Genomic DNA, 9573 nt, shown 5'->3' with positions numbered 1-9573 from the left:
CACCCCGACACCCACTCCCGCCTGGCCCTGCCCGAACGTTGGGCTCCCGGGCCTTGGGCGTCTCGGGTGAGTGGGCACCGCCGGGATCAGCGGGTTGGGCTCTCTGCGGGTGGCAGTGCTTGACCGGGCTTTGGGGGGCGTGGACCAGGAAGGCCCCGCAGGGAGGGAATGAGACGCGGGGCCCCGAGCTCGGACCTGGAGCCCAGCCCCGCGGCCCGAAATGGGGCTTCTTGCCTGTGCGTGGCGTGACTACGTGAGTGCGTTCCTGTGCCCCGTCTCTGTGTGCGCGGAGGCTCCCCCGGCCCCGCATTTGTGTACTTTCTGTGTGCACCCTGCAAACTGTCTAGAGAAATGTCCCGGATGCTGTGGGCTGAGACCCTCTAGGGCTAAGTGGCGGGAGGTCAATGTCAAGGCACCCAGGAGCAGACAGGGCTCAGACAGGTATGCGTTTAGTGGCCTGGATTCAGCTCCTGGGTTTATTGGTCTGGACTGGGAAGGAATCAAGTGCTTTGCAAAGAAGGGTGTTGGCTTGGGAGAACGTGGGGGAACCCGTGCAGGGATCGGCGACGACTCTGGGGGTGAGGGGAGGCGGGGCGGGGCGCGGGGAAGAATTCCTAGGAATCCGGGGACTGACTTCACGCTGTGAGCCGAGCTCTTCTGGCCACCTTGTGCGGGAGCGGAGGGGCAGGGCGGGGACGCAAATCTTGCCTCAGCCTGGCGGAACTCCGGGTCCCCTCTACCCGGCCCTTCTTCGGGGGTGCGCGGGGTCCTCGGCTTCTCCCGTTCGCTGTCCTCCGCCTTCTTCCCTCTCAGTTCCTGGCTGCCACTCCTCGTCTCTTGTTCCCGCTGTTTGGAAACCTTGTGTGGCCATTGCCAGCCCCCTAGCGGGATAGGAATGCGACCGAGAGGGCGCCCTGTGGAATCCGTGTTGGATTCCGGGGCTGGGATGGTTAGTTGACGGGGACTCTGGATCCCATCCTACTGCTTCCTTTTCGGGAGTTATTCCATCAAACGGCAAGCGATTTCTCCAAGCGATTCCTCCGGGGCCGTCTTGACTTTCCTGGAGAAGGATTGGTGTCGCTCTTCATTTAAGGCCAACCTCGTGGGGACCCGTGGATAGGGGAGAGCGACCCGAGCTGCACCCCAGGCCTGAAATGAGCCATGGAAAGACACCGGTAGCCCTTGGGGCTCCCCACAGCCCTCCGGGAAGGCCTCAGCAGGTCGGGCTGGGCCTGCCTTCAGGGAGGTGAACCTGGCTGGGCCCTCCCTGCTCTGCGCTCTAAGCTCTCCTTCATAGAATGGACTTGCCCTCTCCAAGGAGACCCGCCAGGAGGAGGGCCACTACCGCATGCACCCTCTGTGCGCTTTCCTGCTGGGCTCCCTTTGAAAACTCCCGTGGAAGTTTGGCTGCAAACTTTCACTTTCTACATTCCTCCTTGGCCCAATCAGAGCTGGGATTTTAGGAGGAGAACTATCCTTTACAGCTAAGAGAAAACAAGAGGACTGAAAAAAGTGGATACGGAAAGCAGTGCAGGCCATGAGCTGTCCCAGGGGACTGCGCTTCTGGAGGTGGACGCATCACAGGTCCCAGCCTCTTCAGAGGAGAAGGCGCTTTTGTTCCAAAAGACTGGTCAGCTTCTGGGACCCCGTGCCTGCCTCCCGGCCAGCTTAAACACGGGTGCTCCCCCATCTTCAGGCGACACTTCTCCCTGTCTCCCCTGAATAACCTCATCTGCACCCCCTTGGGCCTCTGCACCTTATCAGGGTGAGACACTTCATGGGTCTGATTTTCAGAAAAAAGCACAAGTGCATCTGCAGCGCCTTCCATATACAATCCACAGAGGCCTGGAACCCCCAGGCTAGGAACCCCCAAGTCTCTAGCCTAGCGTTGTGTTCCAAGCCATTTTCTGCCAATGACTCACAGCACTTCCAAAATTACAGCTGTATTGAGCTATAATTCTCCTACCGTACAACTTACCCTTTCGAAGTGTACAACTCACTGGTTTTTAGTATATTCACAAAGTTGTGCAACCCACACCAGTAATTCCAGAACATTTTCATCACCCCAGAAGAAACCCTGCACTCATTAGCGGTCACACCTCCATTTCTCCTACAAACTTCCTAGCCCCTGGCACCCACCAGTCTACTTCCTGTCTCTATGGATTTGTTTATTCTAAACGTTTCATAGAAACTGACCTTTTGTGTCTGGCTTTCATTAATCATAATGTTTTCAAGGTTCATCCATGTATCAGTAGTCAATTTCTTTTTATTTCCAAATAATATTTCATTTTGTGATGTACAACATAATATTTATCCATTCGTCAGTTGATGGGCATTTGGGGTGCTTCCAACCCCCTTGGGCTGTGTGGAATCTCAGCTCACTGCAAGCTCTGCCTCCCGGGTTTACGCCATTCTCCTGCCTCAGCCTCCGGAGTAGCTGGGACTACAAGCGCCGGCCACCTCGCCCGGCTAGTTTTTTTGTATTTTTTAGTAGAGACGGGGTTTCACCGTGTTAGCAAGGATGGTCTCCATCTGTTGACCTCGTGATCCGCCCATCTCGGCCTCCCAAAGTGCTGGGATTACAGGCTTGAGCCACCGCGCCCGGCACCCTGGTCTACTTGTATCTGTTTGAATCCTTGCTTTTAATTCTTTGGAGTATTTGCCTGTAGCCATTGAACTGCTTTCCACAGTGGCTGGAACAAGTTTACATTCCCACCAGCAACGTATAAGGGTTCCAATTTCTCTCTATCCTTGCCAACAGTTGTTATTTTCTGGGTTTTTGTTATGGCTGTCCTGCTGGGTGTGAAGTGGTATCTCATTGTGATTTTGATTTGCACTTCCTGTTAGCTAAATGATGTTGAGCATCTTTTCTTGTGCTTGTTGGCCATTTGTGTATCTTCTTTAGAAAAATGTCTGTCCTTAAGCCAGCGCCACACTGCTTTCATTACTGCAGTTTTGTAGCAAGTTTTGAAATAAAGAAATGAGAGTCCTCCAACTTTGTATGTCTTTTTCAAGACTGTTTTGTCTATTCTAAGTCCCTCAAATTTCCATATTAATTTCAGGATCAGGTTAATGTCTGGAAAGAAGCCAGCTGGCATTTTGATACAGATTGCATCAAATTTGTGGATCAATTGGGGATTATTGTTCATGAGCATGGGGTATGTTTTCCATTTATTTAGGTCTTTAATTTCTTTAAATGATGTTTTGCACTTTTGTTAAGTTTATTCATGAGTATTTTCTTTATGATGCTATCGTAAATGGAATTGTTTTCTTAATTTCACTTTCAGCCTTCTCATTGCTGCTGTATAGAAATACAATTGATTGGCCGAGCGTGTTGGCTCACGCCTGTAATCCCAGCACTTTGGGAGACCAAGGCGGGTGGCTCACCTGACGTCAGGAGTTCAAGACCAGCCTGGCCAACATAGTGGAACCCCGTCTCTACTAAAAATACAAAAAAATTTAACGGGGCATGGTGGTGTGTGCCTGTAATCCCAGCTACTTAGGAGACTGAGCCAAGAGAATCGTGTGAACCCCAGAGGCAGAGGTTGCAGTGAGCTGAGATCGCACCACTGCACTCCAGCCTGGGTGACAGGGTCAGGACTCTGTCTCAAAAAAAAATTGATTTTTGTACATTGATCCTATATCTTGCAACCTTACTAAAATTGTTTATTAAATATCATTTGTTTAGCAGAGTCCTCAGGATTATCTGCATATTAGGATCATGTCATTGGCAAATAGAAATCGTTTTTCTTCTTCCTTCCCAATCTGGATGCCTTCGATTTCTCTTTTTTTTTTTTTTTTTGAGACAGTCTCACTCTATCGCCCAGACTGGAGTGCAGTGGTGTGATCTCGGCTCACTGCAACCTCCGCCTCCTGGGTTCAAGTGATTCTCCTGCCTCAGCTTCCCATGTAGCTGGGATTACAGGCACTCACTACCACGCCCAGCTAATTTTTGTATTTTTAGTAGAGATGAGATTTTGCCATGTTGGCCAGGCCAGTCTCGAATTCCTGGCCTCGAGTAATGCTGCCCGCCTCGGCCTCCCAAAGTGCTGGGATTGCCACCGTGCCCGACCCTTCGATTTCTTTTTCTTGTTAATTTGCTGTGGCTAGAGTCTTTAGTACAATGTTGACTAGAAGTGCCGGTGAAGTGTCTTTTCCTTGTTCCTTATCTTAGAGGTAAAGAAGCCTCCAGTCTTTCACTAGGGAGTATAAAGTTAGCTGTGGCTTTTTCATAGCTGTCCTTTATCAGTGTAAGGAAGTTCCCATTCTATTCCTAATTTGTTTCTATCATGAGAGATGTTGGATTGTGCAGTGCTGCTTCTGTGGCTAGTGAGATGACCACATGGTTCCTTTATTCCACGGATGTGGGCCGTCACAGGCACTTTCGTGTGTCATGTCGGAACCTCAGCCCCATTCCTATATTCCAATCATGTCCTCCTAGTTCGGAAAATCTGGGACCTCCCCTGAAAATGGGGGATTACTGCGTGTTGAGCTAGGAAAAGGAAGCAGGCCGGTTGCCCAGAATGGAAGACAGGAAGCAACATGTCCCCAGCTCCCGAGCCTTTTCTGCAGCCCATGTCCCTCCACTGCCACCGGGCCCCCTTGTCGTATATCTCATCATGGTCCACACTCTGTTGAACTTGTCTCTCGGCCTTGGCACTCCCTCTCTGACACCATGATGTGCTTGCTAGCATCCGGGCACGCCGGAGATGGTCAGGGGATAAATCCCTGGTGCTTGGGACTGGCCTCCCGCCCATCCTACTCAGGCTTTACAAGGGGAGTGGGTCAGGACCACCTGTCGTCTTCCCTCCGTCCACATCGGGGGAGGCCAAAGGACACCTGGCCAGCCCTTCTGGTGGTCTCCTGGGCATTCTTGCCTAAAGCACCTACATGTGAGCCCCCATGGTGCTGGCAGCCATCCTGGGTGCAGGGCATTCAGCAGAGAGACACTGCAGACAGGGCCTTGCCCCCTCCCCCAGTCTCCCCCCAACTTTTTTTTTTTGAGACAGAGTTTCACTCTTGTTGCCCAGGCTGGAGTGCAATGGCATGTTCTGGGCTCACTGAAACCTCCACCTCCAGGGTTCAAGCGATTCTCCTGCCTCAGCCTCCCGAGTAGCTGGAATTACAAGCATGCGCCACCATGCCTGGCTAATTTTGTATTTTTAGTAGAGACGGGGTTTCTCCATGTTGGTCAGGCTGGTCTTGAACTCTCGACCCCAGGTGATCCACCCGTACCGGCCTCCCAAAGTGCTGGGATTATAGGAGTGAGCCACCACACCTGGCCCTAGGCTCCCCTTTTAATAAGAGGGAGACCATCACCAACACGTAGGTAACTGTGGGGGGGAGAAAGTACTGCTTGAGTGCAGGAGCAAGGGTGGCAGCCAGTGTCCCCTCTTCAGTGACATCTTCCTCCAAGCTGCTCTCCCACCCACCGAGCAAGGTGGCTTCTTTGGCTCCCTCCCGCTTGCACAGGGGCTTCCCGTGAGCAGGGATTTGGGTCTGACACGGGCAGTCTGCCTACCCACCCCACCAGCACCAGATGGTGCCAGCATACCCACGCTGGCCTCCATCCTTCCAGGGAAAGCTGGTCTCTCAGTCAGCTGGTTCTGCCACAGAAGCTGCCTGGGGAAGCAGCAGGCTCTGAGAAAGTCCTTGTGGAGTGGAAGAACAGAGGGCCGGACACTGAATTCTGACTGCCACCTTCCGGACCAGATCATCCTGCTCTGTATCGTTGTTCCAAGATTGTAGAATGCCCTTTCCCCTCTCACCTCGGGGTTCCTGAGGACTGTCCAGTCCGCTGAAATGAAATTCGATAGTGCCAGAGAAAAGATTTGTGGTTGCAGGGATGGGCAGAGGGGCACGAGGACACTTTTGGGGAAGATAGAAATGGCCACTGTCCTGATGGTGGTGACGGTTCCCCAGGTTCATGTATGACATATGAACACCTGCCCTCTGCACACTGAAGATGTGCAGGTTACCACCCAGTGACAAACCTCACCAAAGCTTTAGAACAGGAACTCCATGGCCACATGCACGCATCCAGGGGGGAAAGGCGTCCCTTCCTTCCTTCTACTTCAGGGGCCCTGCCAGAGAAGGCAGTGCAGCGTAGAGATAGGAATGGAGGCAGTCACCAACTGCCAGTTGTGTGGCCAGGGGCAAGTCGCTGCATGGTCCACTGGCTCAGTGACTTGGTTTCCTCACCTGTGAAATGGCAGTGAAAAGAGTGCAGGCCTCCGAAGGCCATTGTGACAAGGAAAACAGATGATGTGTCCCACGGGATCTCACTGGGTGGAGGGGGGAGTTGCTGCCCACAGGCCATTCAGTTGGTCATTAAGAAGTGCAAATTGGCCGGGCGCCATGGCTCACATGTAATCCCAACACTTTGGGAGGCCGAGGTGGGTGGATCATGAGGTCAGGAGTTGGAGACCAGCCTGGCCAGCATGGTGAAACCCCATCTCTACTAAAAATACAAAAAATTAACCGGGCATAGTGGCTCATGCCTGTAATCCCAGCACTTTGGGAGGCCGAGGCGGGTGGATCACCTCAGGTCAGCAGTTCGAGACCAGCCTGACCAACATAGAGAAACCCCGTCTCTACTAAAAATACAAAATTAGCCGGGCATGATGGCGCATGCCTGTGATCCCAGCTACTCGGGAGGCTGAGGCAGGAGAATTGCTTGAACCTGGGAGGAGGTAGAGGTTGCAGTGAGCTGAGATCATGCCATTGCACTCCAGCCTGGGCTCGAAACTCCATCTCAAAAAAAAACAAAAAAACAAAAAACCAAAAAAACAAAAATACAAAAAATTAGCCGGGCATGGTGGCATGCGCCTGTAGTCCCAGCTACTCGGGAGGCTGAGGCAGGAGAATTGCTTGAACCCAGCAGGTGGAGGTTGCATGAGCCAAGATCAAGCCACTCACTCCAGCCTGGGTGACACAGCGAGACCCTGTCTCAAATAAATAAATAAATAAATAAATAAATAAATAAATAAAAATAATGAAAAAGGAAGTTACATGGAGAAGGCCTTACATCTGGGTATGTCACAGTTAATGCCCAGTGACAGAAGAATGTCCAGTATTATTCTGAGAATTTCAGGAAAGGGACCTCCAAGTTTTGAAGAAGTGTGACATAGTATAATATTAGTTAGGACAGCCTGGGCAACATATTGAGACCTCATCTCTACAAAAATAAAAAATTGCTCAGGCGTAGTAGCTTGCACCTCTAATCCCAGCTACTGGGGAGTCTGAGGCAGGAGGACTGCTTGAACCCAGGAGTTGGAGGCTGCTGTGAGCCATGATTGCATCACTGCACTCCAGCCTGGGCAATGGAGCCACACTGTGTCTGGAAAAAAAAAAAAAAAAGAAAGAAAGAAAGAGAGGGAGAGAGAGAGAGAGAGAAAGAAAGAAAACAAATGGACAGGGAACAAAGCGGAGGCATATATGGTCATTTTGCACAGGAGTTAGGCGAGGCTGAGCAGCCTGGGACTGGACAAGATGTCCTCCCTTTCAGTGCATTCTGCCTGTCCTCATGGCTGCTTGGAGCATTGGAAATGAGAAACGCTGCAGAGGGAACATTGCTTTGATTGTTGCTAGATGTGAACTGTGCCCTTAGCCAGTCAGGTTAGCCTGAGGTGGGTGGGAGGATGAATTTAGTTGCTGGGCCACGTGCCTGGAAAGCTGTGAACATGTACCTGAAGGTTGATCTTGATAATGGCTTCCGGAAGTGGTTGGCTTTTCCTGTGCAAGGTGTGGGACACTCCTCTTTCCTATCTTTTTTTTTTTTTTTTTTTTTTTGAGACAGAGTCTGGCTCTGTCACCCAGGCTAGAGTGCAGTGTCGTGATCTCGGCTCATTGCAGCCTCCGCCTCCTGGATTCAAGCAATTCCGCCTCAGCTTCCCGAGTAGCTGGGATTACAGGCACCTGCCACCACGCCTGGCTACTTTTTGTGTTTTTAGTAGAGACAAGGTTTCACCATGTTGGCCAGGCTGGTCTCAAACTCCTGACCTCTAGTGATCCGCCTGCCTTGGCCTCCCAAAGTGCTGGGATTACAGGCGTGAGCCACCGCACCCGGCCTCCTTTCTGCTTCTGAGCCAGGACTACAGAGGTGTCTGAGAGGCCATCACTCTCCCAGAAAGGTGGGGGCCAGGTGGATTGATGAGACTTCAACAGACCCTGGGATTCGGGGAGAGAAGGGGAAGTGAGAGGAAGGAAAGATGCTTGCTTCGTGCAGAAGGCCTTCCCTGAGGTCTGTCCTGGTTCCTCCAGGGTGTGCTCTGAGTCAGTACGGCGCCACCCTCCACCGGAAGTCCTTGTTAAAGTGCACTTTCTGACTGAGCCACCAGCATGGGGCCTGGGATTCTGCACTTCTCACAAGCTCCAGGTGATGTGGAGCCCACTGGCTGTGGGTAGCTAGGGCCTTGGGTAGGGACCGGGAGTACGTCCGTGGTAGCCCCAAACCACACTAACATGGATGGCGAAGTGAGCTGTTTTTGTTTTGTTTTGTTTTGTTTTTTAACAAATAAGAGGGTGAGGCCTCACCCCACACCTATTAAATCAGAACTTCCAGGGGTTGTTGCCTACGTGGGGTCTTTACAGGACATAACTTGTTCTTCCCTGCCATGTGCAGCTAACTAACCCTCCTTCCCTGTGACCGGCACCCCTACCAGTATACATGTCTCTCATGGAGACCCAGACGCCCCTTCCCCCTACTAACTGCTCAAAGGCCTTTGAGATGAAGCCCTCCCATGTTTCTCTCTCTTCTGTCCCCAGGCAGAAAGGGTGGACACAGAGTTATGGAGGGGGGTGGTGTGGCTTGCCCAGGCGGCCACAGTTGGGAGCGTGGGCAGCCATGCTACTTGTCGGGCCTGTCACCTCTTTGTCCCTTTTAGAATTCTTACACATCGGTGGAGACATTTTGCAGCCACCAATGCAGTAATTAATTCAGGCAGAGATCATCACTGGATGCCAAAATCATTAGATGTAAGGTTGTTGGGGACAGAATATTCACAAAGTCTCCAAATATTACCCCAAATTACCTGTGAATCAGGAAGGGAAACTGCGTCTTTACAGGCGAGAGATCTGGCAGCCGCCACCTGGGCCATGTGATCAAACAGCCTCCTCAACAGTGGGGCAGCCTGACCCTGCCCAGCCGCCAGATGCGGGGCTGGGGAGGAGACGTACAGCTTCTCCTGCAAGGTGCTCTTTTCAAAATGCTCATCCTGAATCTCACCGCGGGAATGAATCAGGCAAATTCATACTCTGGCACATTCTATAAGGATTGGTCTCTTCCAAGAAGTCATTCTCATTAAAGTAAATATACATATATATATATATATTTTTTTTCTAGATTAGAGAGGAGACATAATAACTAGAGACCTAACAACCGAATGTAGTATGTGTGCTTCTTGATTGAATCCTAGATTTTTTGTTTGTTTTGTTTTTGAGATGGAGTCTCTCTGTGTCGCTCAGGCTGGAGTGTGATGGTGTGATCTCAGCTCACTTCTACCTCTGCTTCCCGGGTTCAATTGATTTTCCTGCCTCAGCCTCCCAAGTAGCTGGGACTACAGGCTGCACTGC

General features: G+C 51.4%; 1 protein-coding gene across 1 annotated transcript in view; it reads left to right on the top strand.

The window, feature by feature from the left end:
- Window positions 1-6: 6 nt before the first annotated feature.
- The window catches only part of PDZD4 (PDZ domain containing 4), a 24382-nt gene continuing 14815 nt past the window's right edge, over window positions 7-9573 (top strand). Inside the window, exon 1 of the mRNA XM_012002265.1 lies at window positions 7-66. The gene's annotated coding sequence lies outside the window, so the exon portion shown is untranslated. The remainder of the gene's footprint in view (window positions 67-9573) is intronic.

Source organism: Mandrillus leucophaeus, unplaced genomic scaffold (assembly GCF_000951045.1).
Source record: "Mandrillus leucophaeus isolate KB7577 unplaced genomic scaffold, Mleu.le_1.0 Scaffold681, whole genome shotgun sequence".
Taxonomy (NCBI): domain Eukaryota; kingdom Metazoa; phylum Chordata; class Mammalia; order Primates; family Cercopithecidae; genus Mandrillus; species Mandrillus leucophaeus.
This window is presented reverse-complemented; position numbering and strand designations above follow the sequence as displayed.